The sequence below is a fragment of the Chaetura pelagica genome, unplaced genomic scaffold (genome assembly GCF_000747805.2).
Source record: "Chaetura pelagica isolate M959 unplaced genomic scaffold, ChaPel_1.0 scaffold312, whole genome shotgun sequence".
NCBI classification, from domain to species: domain Eukaryota; kingdom Metazoa; phylum Chordata; class Aves; order Apodiformes; family Apodidae; genus Chaetura; species Chaetura pelagica.
In genome coordinates, this window is record NW_009952485.1 from 1,439,169 (window position 1) to 1,445,355 (window position 6,187).

Genomic DNA, 6,187 nt, shown 5'->3' on the forward strand with positions numbered 1-6,187 from the left:
ACAGGACAGTCAAGGACATGAGTCTCTGATGGGTCTGTCCCAAGGGGCCCATTGTCAGGCAGGGCTGTGGGTAGTTAGAGATCAGCCCTGCTGTAGCATCGCTAGGCCAAGGGTTGGCAGCCCTGGTGGAAGAGATTAGTTGAGATCCTGGGCTTTGGGCACATGGGGGAAGCCCTGGTGGGGACAGGCAGGGCTCTGGGTGCCCTCAGAGCCACAGCAGCCAAAACAAATGCCAACATGCAGTGGTTTCTCACCAGCTTCTGCCTCATTGACTGAGTTTTCCCATCTCCCCCAGCCCCAGCACTGAACTAGAGCTTTTATGGGGTTATTTTTTCTTCCTGCCTTCAGCTGCTTACACTGTAGAAAGTGAGAAGCCACCCACCAGCTACCATTGCCACCAGCACCGTCCTGCCAGCCAAGGAGGGGAGGTCACAGGATGCACAGAACTCTCTCAGTGCTACCTCAAACCCAAGTAAAACTTGGTTACTTCTAACACAAACTTGGATGCATGGGCTCTCTGCTGAATAAAAACATATAAATTGTCTGTGCACAGAATCATTTTTACCTACAAAGGCTGGAGAGTCACCTTCCACCCATGAATAACAGTTCTGAGAATATCTCTGAATGATAGAAACTGCAGGTACTTGTTATAAGTGATGCATTTTATTCTATTTTTTTTATTTGGGAAGGCAACAACTATCTTTAAGGGCAGGATTTAAGATATTTTTCCTGTAGTTTGCACAGAAACTTACGGTGGCCAATCAGGCCACCCATGTTGAACTAAACTTCACAAACACTGAGTATCTGCACATTACAGAGAACTTATGCTGTATTTTGTCTTTGATTTAACATCAGCTGTAAAAACACTGTCATGTGAAAGGCTGGACTATGCACAGAGTGGTAAGGGCTGGCACCGAGTCACGCAACAACTGCGTGTTTTTCTGTATTATGGTACTGGCTGAGAACACAGTTGGCCTGGATTTTTTCAAAAAAAACTTATTTTGGCCATAAATTTAAGTCAAACTTAATGTCATGGACATAGGTGCCGTTCACTATTTTGCAGATAACTCTATGACTCAAAAGCATATCATAGGAATTAACAATTAGCTTAACTGTAGTGAAAAAGGTGGGCATTTTCCTACCGCGTCCATAAGCTATTTACAGGTAGCCCTCTGCCTATAACTTTCACCTACAAGGAAAGGGGAAGGTAGCCCTGTACTCAGAAGCACAGTTATGTACAGCAGCAACCCAGCAACCAAGCATTCCCTTACTATGTAGAGTCGTCTGGGATAAGACTGGGGTTTCAGTGGCCTCAACTTGCAACATACCTGGGAGAGGAAGGCAGATGGAGCCCTGACTTGCTGCCTGGCTGCTCGAAGGCAAGGATAGAGGCCATGCAGTCACACATGGGAAGGAGGAAGAAAACCAGAAAACGGAAAATTCCTCCTGGGTGAAAAGCAGACCTCCTTGGGCCATCTACAGGATGAGCAGAGGAGGCAGCTACAGCATCTAAAGAAGGGGGAGTGCAGCAGTGGTTGGCTCAAGCTCTTTGCCACATCCTCCCAGAGACACACAGACTAATGGACAGGTTTCTAGCCATGTTTTGGCTAACTCTAACATAGTCGTGTGTAGATTTTAGCAGTACAAGCAACTTTTAGTGCTTGTGTGAAATACATCTTATATTCAAATATCTGTGCACATATAAAAATACTCTTGCAGAGTCTGAATCAGAAATGTTAATTAGCACATTAAACCACAACTGAAACTCCCAGGAGAGAAAAAACCTGGGATGTTGCTGTTTAACTGTAAACCCAAATTTTACTGATGGCTTTGCAGAAAGATTAGGAGCTTTCTGTTTGCCTTCAGTTTTTGAGTCAGAAATACTTTTAGGAAAAGGAACACTAGAGACTAAAGATGCAGAAAACCAGTTATTTTCCTGACTTACTATTTTGGGCTGGGATTAGACCCATTTATCACTTGTCTGTACGTTCATAGCATCTTTCCATGGCACAATTTGTGATGTCACCCTTACAAGTAAATAAAGAAAAGAAGACAGTCTCACAAGTTGGTGAATTTGAGGGCAAATGAGTTTTAGAAATCCCATTCAGAAATTTTCTTGGCATTTCACAAGAAGTCAAATGCAAGATTTCCATCTGCCCACCTCCCCCTCTTCTCTTAGTTGTCTCAAGAATGATTTAGAACCAGTCTCACTGCCTATCAAACATCTATCTTTCTCTCTCACACACGTACACATATGCACCCCCATGCTGCTGCACTGGTGTATGCATACATCTCTCCAGCTGTGTCCTGGAGGTTCCCGGGAGCCTGAAGGGAATGCTCATGAAACATGACTTTCACAGATTCTCATTCCATCTGGAACACTAGGGCAGCATATGGCGGGGCAGCACAGTAACTGTTTACGGACACGTCAGACTATTTTTGCTTTGTGTATTACCTGATTAAGGTAAGAAAAGACATGCTGGTATAAACCTCTTTCTCCCACTTTAACTTTCTCCAATTTTATTTTTAAACTTAAAAAGAAAGAACATTTTAGCCAGCCCTGCAGGGATAGTATTCCCTGAAAAGTATAAGAACGCCAACATAAACATGCCATTGCTGATACAATTATACCAACTTAGCATAGATAGAGATTAAAAAAAAAAAAAAAGAAAGGTGTGCAAGTGAAGAATTTTACTTTTTTTTAATATAAATTGTAGGGTTATTCCTGGGAGTGGAGGAAAAGGTACAGTTTAAATTATATATATATATATATATATATATATACATATTAGGAAATAATAACTAAAGCTGCATGCTTTATTACTTCAGGTAAAAATATCTTATGAATAATATAATCATTGTCTCTGGTTATTGGGTATGTTAAAATATATATATATATATATATATACATATTAGAAAATAATAACTAAAGCTGCATGCTTTATTACTTCAGGTAAAAATATCTTATGAATAATATAATCATTGTCTCTGGTTATTGGGTATGAAAAAGATAAGTGTAATCAGTGTACTGTGATACAGGAACATTAACACTTTCACATTGACTGGATACAGACTTTGAAATGAACTAAGAATCACTGGGTCATCTAAGTGGAGGATTATTCTACACACAGGCCCCTAGGTCAATTTAAATTATTTAATTTATCTCAGTGACCGCAGGGGCCTAACCATCCCTGTGCCTGCATTTTTATCTTGCAGTCCTGTTAGCATAGGTTTAATTCTGAGGGATCAGAAAGGCTCAACTGACAAGGCAGTGTACCAAAATGCAGGCGCTGGCTCTTGTAGAGTTAATAATAGAACCACAAAGAGAAATGACTCAAATTATACCAAGGACGTTTTATTACCCAGCAGCTTTAATCAGGTTTTTTTGTGTGTGTTTTTTTTTTTTTTTGCACATTATTATACCGAGGGTCCTTTCAGTGCTCATTGGCTTGTTACAAGCATTAAAAGAGGGGATGATGCTTTGCAATTAATTCAGTGTCTTACCCTGGATCTTATTATTTTCTTTGAGTGGAGTTGGGAGGAAGCAGACAGATGCAGCCTACCCTGCTGCTGAAAGCTGTCCAAAAATTACCAGGAAAGAAGGTGGAATAAGTTCACTGGCATGCTACAGTTTCACTCTTTTATTTCACAGGCAGTTGAGGCTGCTGTAGCCATTTACCCACAGACCACATTTATTGCCAAGGCATGCAGGGTTTCTGTGACCCACCATCCAGCCCCATTGCTTGTGAACACCAGGCTGATTTCACTAAGGGGCTAGAATGTACAGTGCTACCACTGACATGTTTTGAACCTGTGAAAATTTAGCACTTTGGCTCTTCCTCCTCAAGTGAAACCTTTTAAGATAACTCTTAGTAGCTTTTCTCTGGAAGTTTCAGCTCTGGTGGCTTCCTAGCAAAGAGAAAGAAGAGAACACAGTAGGGCCAAAAGAAAGACACCAAAGCACTGATGAGATCAGTCAGGGAAGAGTTAGTGTCTAGAGTATGTACTGAATTATTGACAAATACAGTCATCCTTCGATTTGAATTTCAACAAACCCAGCTACACAACTGACTGAACAATCATCTTGACCTCCTAGATAGAAAAGATGAAAAACCTGCTCTCAAATAAGGTACAACTCTGTTGAAGTAAACAAATCAATGACACCCATGGTTTAATACAGTGTGCAGTCAGGCTGTGAAATTCCCAGTGGCCTTCTGCTTTTTTTTCTTCTTTTTTTTTTTTTCTGGGAAGTTAGGAAATTGGTGTTATCCATTCAGTCTTACTGTACAATGGATTTAAGCTTCTCATTAATTTCAATTTTTATGGAAAACTGATATTCTCATAAACATTAAGGTATTTCCCCTTGTGTGGCACTCTTTGAAAAGGACGATAGTAGGTTGTTACCATATCTCTGCTGTCCCTTCAGCTGTGAAAAGCTTCAGCTGAAGTAATCACTGTTCAGTGACCAAAAATATTAAATATATATATATATGTGTCAAATGTGAACCCAAAAATATGGTTGTTCAATGCTGTCTAATGCAAGTTAACAAAAGCTGTTTATTTGGTGCTTATTTTTTCCTTTTAATTAGAGATGTGTGCAGTAATGATGTCTTTAAATATAAACATACTATAATTTTAATATATTACGTTTTCAGAATGCATTTAAATTTATATGCTCTAAGAAGGCTCCCACAAGATACTACACTTCAGTCAACCAGGTAGAGAAAACAAGCACTCCTGAAATGAAAATTGCTGGACACCAGAGAAAAATCAGAGGGATCTGGAAGAAAAAGTAATTTAAGTAGAGAGTTGTGAAAGTCATGAATAAAATGTCATAGGTTAGCCACATAGCACATTAGCTGAAAAACTTTAGGGCACAAATAGAAAATTATTTTTAAAGCATTGGTTGGTCAAATATTCTGTAATTGATTCTCCAAGATGCACAAGAGAAGCAAGTTTAATTGGTATCTTTGAATTTGCCAACTGAGGAATGGGTCCTCAAGCTCCTTCCAAAACACTGCAACAAAGTAAGAATTCTTGCCCCAATGAAGCAATGCTCCTTGCTGCTATCAGTATTTTCTTTTTATGGAGGAAAGACTTTCTTTTCCTTCATTGAGTAAGTAGAACACACTCAACCTCTCTGGTGAAGCTTCAGCTTTACTCCTTTTATCCCTCAAATTAATGGAGGAAAGTGAAGTTTATAAACACACTGGAGCTTGTAATATTAGAAATACTTGCCCGTGTTGCAGCTCCCCAAATGCACAGCCTCATTTGCTGCCCAATCAGACTCAGTAGCTGAACAGTTACCTATGCAGGCCTTACTCTAGAGTTTAAAATTCCCCACCTACAATATATATAGTTAGTCTTAATAAATAAATGACTTGGACCATGCATTATATATCATTCAAATCCATGAGGACACAAATTATGTATAATACATTGGCTGTGTAATTTATTTATTAAGCAAAACGTGAATTTTCCATGCTTGTGTTTTGAGGCACAGTTTGTCACACACAGCTAAATGATGTATTCTTATTAGTCCCACTCAATTACCAAGTCATCCCTCTGTGCACTGTATATTTGTTAATGATAGTGCCACAACGCTGCATCTACAATACCTGTTATTTTAGTGATTCATAACCACTCACTAAAACTGTGAAAATGATAAATTGACTGCTGTTGATTAAATGCCGCCAACAGTATGTTTCATATGCGTTTGTCGCAGTTAGGAGTTAAAGAAACAGTGTTGCTCCAATCATTTAAATATCTAATTAAGCAGAGCCCTGGCTGGATAGAAAGAGCTTGTTGGAATGAAGTATCATTAAGAGGAAAAAAAAAAAATATATATAGCACTGATTTTTGCATGTGTGTACATAAAGGCTCTTCATCTCAACCCCATTGATCATATATTTGTCATTAAGAAAACAAGATCAAAAGATAACAATTTAAAAGGATGAGGAACTTGGAGTGGAGTCCTCTCAGACTCACTGCACAGCTGCACGTGGTTGATTTGATGGATTTAACTGATATCTGAGATTAGCTTGAAACAACAGTGAACTCCAGTAAGATAATAAGGCAGTCCTTGATGACAGCCCTTAAGACTGGGGCAAACAGAGTAAAGAGGAGATGATGGGGGTAAGCTATGTTCCAGTAAAGCAAATAGCACTTCTCAGCTTCCCACTGTAGG